The following is a 9,938-nucleotide window of genomic DNA, read 5'->3' on the forward strand; positions in this document are numbered from 1 at the left end:
GGAATGCCTGGTAGGAGTAATTAAAGCTATCTGATGAGGGAGTTTAGAACTTGAAAGGGATGATTGTAATTGATCCTGATTCAATCCTATTATAGCTTTTTATAGTTAAGGCTTTATAAAAGCCATACTCCTTACTGGGGCTCTTTTTTTTATCAAATCCCTTTGTATGGGTGCCCTACACCAGTCTCTCAGCTCTTTTTAAATTTCATTTAATAATAATAAAAAAAAAACTTTTCTCCTTTTATACTCCCTGTGCCTGTGCCCCCGCCCCCTCTCTTCCTCCCTCCCTCTCTCTAAAGCTAACCAGTGGCGTCTCAAGTGCATTGCCATCGGCAACCCCGTGCACCTGAAGTGTAACGCCTGTGACTACTACAGCAACAGTGTGGAGAAGCTGAGACTGCATGCGACCAACCAGAGGCATGAAGCAACGCTGAAGGTCTACAAGGTCAGTTATGCTTTACTTTGTGTTGAACTGTGTCATGACCCACTGTCCTAGTTCTGTGTGTTCTCGGTGTTATTGCATTATATCTATTTTATCACTGTATTTGAAAGAGGCAGATAATTCAGTGGCCATGATCAGGAGAACACAAACAGTGAATATTTGTTTTCTAGCACCTTTTTTTTTTTTATGATGTCAGATGTCATTAGTCCAGCTGTAAATTTGATTTGGCCTTCCATGCTCGCCCTTTTCCCAGTTTCCTCTGCTCTCTTTCCTGTAAAGACAGGAATATGCCAGTCTGCCTGTTTACACGATGCCTTTCAGAAATCAAACCTAATTGAATTTATGCCAGAAATATCAATATTTTTAACAGTTGGCCACTGTTGTAGTGCTTCACCGAATTTTCACCTCTGAGGTAAGCTGCCCCATCAGCTAGTATACAACAAACATCATGTGAACAGCTGATGAATTTTGAATGTGTGACTGTGTGGCTGTCAACATGCAGGCAAAAGAAAGGGAAAACAATTTGATTATTTTTAGATTGCCTTGTGTTTTACTAGTTTTTTAAACAAACAAATTACATTTTGATGATTCATATTTTACTGTTTTGCTCAAGGCCTAAGGCAGATAACTGATCCATAGCGGTGGGGGTTGAAAAGAGACCACTGCAGCCTCATCCTGTTCTTAAGTGCATTTGGGTGTTGACTTACTGGACTTGTGTGATTGCCTGAAACAATAATACTAACATCCTGAAATCATAGACCAGCATCACATCCCAGACACATTAGTGGACTCCTTTGGATAAACTGTATTAACTTAATGAGGATCTATTGACCAGCATTAGTCACTTTTGACTTGTGTGTGTGCTCGTAAGCCGGACTCGGCTGTATATTTAGAAAAGTGAATTTAGCAGCTGACAATGGCTAGACTGCAAACAAAATTGGCAGTCTTGTAACGATAGCAATAACGCAAACAATTCATTACTTTGACCCAATTACAAATATAGTCATTCAAAAAGGGATTTTTATAGGAGAATACAACTACTGTCACTTTCACTTTCACTTTGAGAACCTCCTGAAACAAAAAAGTTAAGTCAGAACCAAATGCTGAAAAAGGCCTTCTGAGATTAAGAAATGGTCAGTTTCTACTACTTTTTTTTTTTTTTTTTAAAGGGGTCCTATTATGCTTTTTCACTTTTTCATCTTTAGTTAGTCTGAAATGTTGAATGTTGAACATAAAAAAGATCTGCAAAGTTACAAAGTTCAAAGTCCACTTCAAAAGGAGATATTTTATTTAACAGAAATCACTTTTCAAAAACCAGGTTAAAGTCTTAAAATGTCTTAAATAACGTTTTCCTAATATAAGGCCTTAAAAAGTATTAAAATGTCTTAAATTCGGATTCGATGGGTCTTAATTAGGGGCCAAGCACCGAAGGTGCAGTGGCACCTATTGTATCCGTTAGCGTCATTTTTCTTCTTCCGCCGAAAGTCTATGGCAGCCCATAGAACCGCTTGCGGGAAAGTTGTGAAATTTGGCACACTGATAGAGGACATTCTCAACATTAACCACAGCAAGTTTGGAGTCTCTAACTCCAACTCTCTAGCGCCACCACTTGTCCAAAGTTGCAATTTCTTTATGCTAATAACTTTTGAACCATAAGGCACAAAATGAAAATTCATTTTCCAAAATGAATCCTTGGCTCATGCCGAGTCGAATGAACACCAAAATTCAAAAATCGCAAAGTTATGGAATTCAAGTTGATTCGTCCCACTGTTCTCGAATAACGCACGAAGGAATTCTACGAAAAGCATGTAAAAATGGATGTGAGGCTATATCTCCGCAATGGTTTGGCGTATTGAGGCCAAACTTGGTGTGTGTTATAACAAGCATGACCTGAGACTACCTGCAGGGTTTCGGCGCAATGCCCCCTAGTGGTCAAGAGATAAAAAAAATGCATATTTTTGCTTAACTTCTGAATGGTTTGGCCAAAAATCACAAAACAGGTCTCTTTAGATTCGGTGCATCATGCCGAGTCGAACCATACCAAATTTTTTCGTGTCAGCCATTTTGGGTGTCGGCCATTTTGAATTTTGTCAAAAATTGCAATATTTTAAGAACGCTTAGACTTTGTTACTACGAAAATTGGTATGCATCTTCGGCACCATGCCCTGATGGCACTCAAAAAGTTTGGGCGCAGCGCCACCTTGTGGTCAAAAGTTATAAAGCAATTTATAAAAATGCTAATAACTTTTGCATACAAACAGACATACGAATTTTCGCTTAGCAAATCTGAACAGTCTGTCGGCCATTTTGATTTATGCTGTAAACCTTCTTTTTCGAACTCCTCCTCAAGCCTTGGTCCGATTTTCACCAAAATCGAGTCAAATCATCTTCAGACTGTGCTGACAAAATGTTCAAAATCAAGACTTTGTAAAAGAGCATAATAGGACCCCTTTAAGAAGTGGGACTTTGAGATGCTTCGTGTTATTAATGTATTCAAGACAGTGTTAGAAATACAGAGCAAGTAACTAAACAACAAAGAGCAAAACTTCCAATGGGTGAAGTCAGCATGAGGCAAATAAAGGGCTGAAAGGATCGCATGTGGTATTTGGAGGCCTGGCATTAAAGACGCAGTCCATGGGAATGTTTTGAAATCCTTAGCAGTTTAGAAAGGGGAGGGGGGTCAGGGGGCTTGGCGTTGCAGTAGATTTGTTTCTTAACGTGATCGTGTTGTTGGGTCACTGCCTGATTATTGACATGATTGTTTGTGTTTATCCTGAAATGTTTAATTAGAGTTTACCTGATTTTTTTGCAACTGAAGAGCATCTTTTACATTTACACTTTCTTTTTTAGAACAGCAGGTGGCTATATAGAGCATGTAGGATTAAAATGGTCCTGATTTTTCAAGTTTAATCTTAAACCAGAATGACAATTGTGTTTTTCCTTTTGAAGCTCGGAAGTGAGTGATCTAGTCAAACAGAGAGACATATAATCTAATGCAATCTGTAGTTTGTATGGTTTTAATTAGAAGTACTTGTTGAGGTAAAAAAAAAACAAAAAAAACATTAGCACTCAAATGGATGCCCACCCATTTGAATTCTATTGGCTCTCACTTTAAGAAGTGTCCGAACAGGTGATGGGGCTGAATTTTGATGGTGAGAGAAGGGTGTCCATTTGACACAGAGGGGGTGAGGGGGTTTGATCTGGCTCTCTCATCTCCTCACGCCCCCACCTTTACCCGGGGAGAGCAAAATCTGTTCTACAGATGCAGCTTCTAATGCTTTTGGCAGGAACCGGGCCATTTTGCTCATGTATATTTGGTAGTAAATGTTGGGAAAAAAGAAAAAGAGGTTTCTTTATTTGACCAGAAAAACACCTCGTCTTTTATGTTCAGAGGTGAAAGGGTAGCGCTAAAGAACAAAGTATTGATGACCTTTCCATATGAGCCACGGAACACAAAGTATCTTTATAGCCCAAAATGATTGAGGATACAAACAAAAAGCATATTCAGTATTTTTATTGCAGCTTTGTACCTACGATTTATTTATTTTATTTTTTTTTGAGGAGGGGAGTTCAGATTTTCCAGACGTTAAAAAAGACCTCAATTACATTAGCAGTGCAATGTTTCTTTTTTTGTGAAAGACTTTGGCTTCTTATAGGTGTTTTTAAAGCTCCCAAGCCCACACCTAAAACAGCCTTGGATTTTTTTCACTATTATGAAGTAATTCGACTGTTTAAAAAAAATACAATGCACATTCTTGACCTCTTAGTGTTTGGCGTTAGCTTACAGTAATGATATATTTTCGTTATACAATTATCGTTAATAACCACTCAAATAAACGCAGATGTAGTCGAGTGTAAATCTGTCAAGGCCATTCAAAGGCGGCATAACGCTTGATTAAGAAACTGAGAGAAATGTGTGTTCCTCCAAAGAGCCGATTTGCGCTGGGCACTTGGGTCATTTGATGCAAAGAATATTCATGGTCAGTGTGTTGGAAGTGGGGGGAAAGCCAGATACCGACCCGCACCTGTTCACCAGGTGGTCCTCGCCATGCTCTTCTCTTATATATCTCCCACTTTGTCTCTTTTTCCCTCCTCCTCTCTTTGTCTATTCCCTTCTTTCTCTGTACTTCCTCTCTCCGGAGGCTTGTGTGCATCACATAAGGATGTCCAGCATGTATCCCCCAGTTGCGCGTCAGGAGCTATGACCTGCTTAATTACAGCAGCCACCCCCCTCCCAGAGCATCTATCATCAGTCAAGCAGAATTTTCTGTCTGTCTGGAGTCCAAGGCTCCATTTCCATATTTGTATTTTCCTTCTACTCCTCTTTTTTTCCCTCCTTGTCTCCTTTCTCCCCATTTTGAGCCACAGGGGCCATGGCACACATAATGCGCCTCTCTTTGGCAGAGGCAGGCGAGGAGATGGAGCCGCAGCGACTGGCTTTCCGTGGCCCTGTCTCCAGGGAGAGGCAGATAGCCCATCTAATTATCCATGATACGGATGGCAACACCATTGGTCGGGGCAGAGAAATGAGAGGGGAAATTAAAAGAGAAGAGCAGAGAAAAGAGGGAGGAGAAGAGAATGTGAGAGTGAGGAGACTGGAATTTTAGTTTTATCAAAAGACTTTTCCCAACCCCTTTTTGCTTTTTTCCTTATTATTCTCATCCAGAAGGTCAGTATTTCCTCCTCATTTCCCCCTTTTTTTCTCTCTCTCTTTTGCTCCATCTTTCTAAACCAAGATGGCTGCCAGTTGATGGGCACATTATATTACAGCACATTCATTACTGAAGGTCAGCCTCACTCCTCATTTGAAAATCAAATGCCCCATATATATGCAGCTCAAATTATTGTCTGTCATTTCCCCTGATCTGACGGTAAAATGGACAGGAGATTGAGTTGAGGGTATTTGCATAAAAAGCCATTGTGCTATAGAAGAACGAGGATAATCTGTTTTGCATGCACCTTCATATAGCATTATCATCATTGGTGTTGTCCCGTAGCACACATTGTATTTTATTTTGGGTCTTTTTTTCCACATTTTATTAATAAATACAGGCTGGATTCAGACCAGTGAGCACCAAAAATTAAAATTCTGACATTTACTCATTCTGGTGTCATTTCAAACCTGTATGACTGATATAATGAAAGTCAGTGGGGTCCAAAATAGCATTGGACCCCTTGACTTTTATTTTATTGAAAATAACAAAAGAAAACACCTACAAGGTTTGAAAACACATGAGGTAAAAAATGACACATTTTTGGGTGAACTATTGCGTTAACCAACTGAAATGCTTCAAAATATGTCAGTTTTGATAGACTTGGTTTAACAGTAATTTTTGCATTTATTCTCATGTAATCTGCAAAATTAGACACAATGCCCCCTATAAAGCATCCAAACCTGGGTGGAGATGAGAGAGAATTCTTAAAAGAAAAAGAAAAGTGGACGTTGCCCGGTCTCATTTGTTTGTCAATAAGAGCCAGTCCGCCACAGTACCAGAGGACTTTGCGCAGGCCCAAACGGCCTTATGTGAGCCCTCTCTTTACTTTCCAAATGCAAAGAAAACCACTGGCTCACAAATGCGTACGTTTATCCACTTACTCTCTGCAGGCATAAAAGTATGTCAGCACTCTCTCAGCCTCCCGACAGCGGGGCCAGATTATTCAGATGCTCTCGTCTTTCACCTGCACGCGGATTACAATGGGAATCTTTCAGGGGAGGGTGCGAGGGGGAGGGGGTATAATTAAAGCATACAGACAGACGAGTGTGGGTGCAAACACAAAGCCCAGGCTTCAGCTAGGCCCTGTTGTCATTAATCCTCATAGATATTAATAGGTATTTCTCCCATCATGCCCTCCCCACTCGTAAGCAGATGGTCATGTCCACACCGGCCCCACAGGACTAACGTTTGCTGACGGACAACTTAAAGCATTATGCTAAAGTGTGGCACCCCAGGCACCTCTCTTGGTTTGGTTCTTTCCTGCTTTGCTGTTTTCTTTTCTTTTCTTTCCATCTTGTGAGATGAGTGGGGGGCTGCCATATGAGGATGCTCTGATATTAATAACCAGATGTGATCTTCCTGTTGGCCCGGGGTCAGAGAGGCCGGCCAGGTCAGGCCATTTGTCTCTGTGCAGGCACTGTGAAGGCTATTGAGGCTGACAGGTATGGGAACCATAGCAGGGGAAATAAGACTTACCGAGCCCTGAAGGGGAGCGTGGCACTCCCAGGAACAAAGAGTGGCAGGAGTATGTCATTTTTACCCCTTTCCTTTCCTTTCTTTTTCTCATTCTTTTCTCTTTTTTATCTTCCTCCTTTTTTCACTCGCCCCCTCCACCCGTCCATTTCTCATGGGATTTGGGCCCAGCTTAACAAAGGATGACTCACAGTTCTCTGATAAGGCCAGCCATGGAAGGACTTGAATTGCAATAATATGATATTCTTGGTGAAATAGATGGCTGAAGGTAATTAGCTTTGTTTTAACTCTCCAGACACAGACGGAGAGCAAACATATGACTTTGTCTGGAAAGCATTATTGGACAATAAATGTATGCCTGAACATCACACGTTCCCCTGAGGTCTCCCCTGTACCTCTGCGGAGATTTTTCTTCCAGTGCTAACCTTTATTTTCCCAGTTATTTTATTTAAGTAGCTACACGTATGCTGCATGTTTAAAAAAAGAAGAATGATCCCGAAGATTATTAGGTCGGTCAACAATTAACGGCAAAGAGAGAGAGTTTGCAGAAAAGATTGGAATTAAGATCAATATTGACGTGTGTTGTTTAATAAGAGCCACGGCCCAGAATGGATGCACGACTGAAGACAGAGCAGCAGTCATGGGTGGCAGTTTTTGCTCACATTAACAGACCTGAATGCAAGAAAGCATTCCTCAAGTAATTGATTTTAAACATTAGGTGCTCACTGAATAGATAAGTAGAGTGTGATATTCGATTACAGAGCAAAGAACTCATTTAACCTCCTGTTCTTTCCTGGCCAGGATTTCCAACACAATACGATTTACCTCCCCTTAGGTTCAGCAGGATTAGACTGCTACTAGTAATCCTTAATGCTTTGAAATAGATCTGATAGAAAACCCCCTCACTTGTTTTGGATTACACCCATGATTTTTTCCACATTTAGTTAAATTAACCCGTTGAATTATCATTTTTATAATTATTAAAAGCCTTTCTGTGAGATATGGATGTCCTTTTTGTTTAATGCAGTGTACTATAATAACAGTTTTTCCAGCATTTGAATGCTCACCTTAGTTTCCCCTTAAATTCATGCTTTGCTGAATGCCGCCAAGCCTAATGGTTCACCTAAAGGTGCAATGTGTTTGAAAAGAAGCCTGCCTGGTTTTTGTGATTCTCCAGAGAACAAAGGCAAACATTTAAATAATCTTCAAAGTGGCCAGTGGTATGTCGAGTGGACCGTGGAATGCAAGCTATGGCTAGGGCTTTTCAGCGAAAAACAATGGCTTTCCTTTTATGGGTTGTAACTGCATAAACTGTGGTTGAGGTATTAGCTGTATCAGTTGTATCAACTTACAATACCGCAGTTTGAATTGATGTGTTTATGTGCATTAGAAGCACTAGAACATTTCTATTTGTCTGTATGTATTTAACGTACTTAATATATCCCTGCCGGCTCTTGATGTGTGGGTTAGTGGGTGGGTAAGGTGATATTTACTTAGACTCTTTTGATACAGCACAGGTTAAAAGCGTTCACCCCTACAGGCTCGACTCCTGAAGATCTTCATAGGCAATATGCAAAGCGTTCGGCTAAGAAGTGCTCCCGTTGAGGAGTGAGAGCAGCAAAGCAAGAGGCAGGGCTCTTTAAACAAGCTCCTCTCCGTGATCCCTGTGCTCTCTTCCTCCCTCCCTTTTTCCCTCCCTCCTATAATAGGATGCAAATCAGGGACCCTCCTCTATGTTGTTGTGGAAGGGGAGAAGGCAGATGGAACATGAAAGGGTTTAATGTTTAAAAGTATGAATAGGGAAAGCACGCAGTGGTGAGCCGGGGCTCATTCCGCTCTTATCAGATACACAAGGTGGGAGATTGTCTCATCTTTGCATGGGCTCGTTTTAAAGGAAAGATTTCAGCCTGCAGACCATGCATCATAATTAGTCAGAATGCCACAGTCTCGTACTGTACCGGCTGAGGGTCACACGCATTCATCATCCTTTCCTGTGCTTCCCACCTGAGACTATGAGATTATAAATCTTTGCTTGCATTAAAAACATATGCTGAGATGTAGGGGGAGGGTTTCATTATGTGAAAATTTTTATTCTTATCTATCTTATTTTGTTGCACATTGTTCATATTTTTCAGGCATAAAATGGTGTAATATTCAGAATAATTTATTGTAGTCAAATAATTTCCTAAAATTTGTAATAGTACAGTATTTCCTCTGTTTGGAGGCAAAGCTGTCCATCACTGTTAGCTAAGCCGCTGGCACAGCTTAACCGAAAACATATGGCAAACTTTACTTTATTTTTTAAAATAATTCACATGGTTTTATAGATTTGCATTTTTGTAAATAATTAATTTATTATTTTATTTCATTATATTATTAAGTAATTATAATTGCATTATACACACAGACATATTATGTGTATATAAACCATGTAAATTATTTAAAGATATTATCCATTAATTATTAAACGTGTGTGTGTGTTAGGGATGTTCATTTTAACCGGTTAACCGTTAACCGACCGTAAGAATTTTTGACCGATTAATACAATCAGTTAAACGGTTTAAAAAGTCATTTATTAATTTTTTTTCAGTAATTTATCAAAATATTTAAAAAGGTTTGCTGCATGGTTAAAATACGCTATGCGTATATAAAAAAAAATGCGTTTTATAGAAGAAGAAAAAAAACGCAAGTCGAGTATAAGTTGCATTTTATTATTTCTTTCAGAAATAGGCCTATTGCCGATGCGAAATGTTTACAAACATTATAATAAACACTGTAAACATAGCTAGGCTATTTTAGTTCCCCTCACTCTACAAAAAATCCTTTCAATTAACAGTATTTAGAAAAGAACAAGAATTAAAAATATAAGAAGCTATAGCTATATAAACGACAAGCCAAAGCGAATTAATTTAGGCTAAAACGAAACTGAAACCAACGTTGGGTCTCTCATTTGACTCAAAATCAAATGTTTCCATATTCGCGATGTATTTGAATGCCAAAATATTATTTATTATGTAGCCTCACTCGTGTTCCAATATCCACGTAAAACAAAATGTTTTGCATAACATCACGGCGGTATGGTGATAACGCTTAACGGCACAGACTTTACTACATATTTAAACTGAGCAGTGAATCTCTTGAATCACTTGAAATTTTTCCTTCTAACAGTGGAAGCAACTACTCCTTTTAGTCATAAAGATAATCGGAATTGTAAAAGGTTTGCCTTTATTTGTGTAGATTCACAATAAAAACAAATATTTGTGCTTTTGTAAAATAAGCCTAAAGAAAAATAGGATGCCGCTTTCTGC

At 39.4% G+C, this 9,938-nt stretch overlaps 1 protein-coding gene across 1 annotated transcript in view; it reads left to right on the forward strand.

Moving 5' to 3' along the window:
* Window positions 1-9,938, forward strand: part of LOC107663618 (zinc finger homeobox protein 4-like) — an 84,034-nt gene that overhangs the window by 24,568 nt on the left and 49,528 nt on the right. The gene's annotated exons all lie outside the window — the stretch shown is intronic.

The sequence above is a fragment of the Sinocyclocheilus anshuiensis genome, unplaced genomic scaffold (genome assembly GCF_001515605.1).
Source record: "Sinocyclocheilus anshuiensis isolate Anshui unplaced genomic scaffold, SAMN03320099.WGS_v1.1 scaffold928, whole genome shotgun sequence".
Lineage (NCBI taxonomy): Eukaryota > Metazoa > Chordata > Actinopteri > Cypriniformes > Cyprinidae > Sinocyclocheilus > Sinocyclocheilus anshuiensis.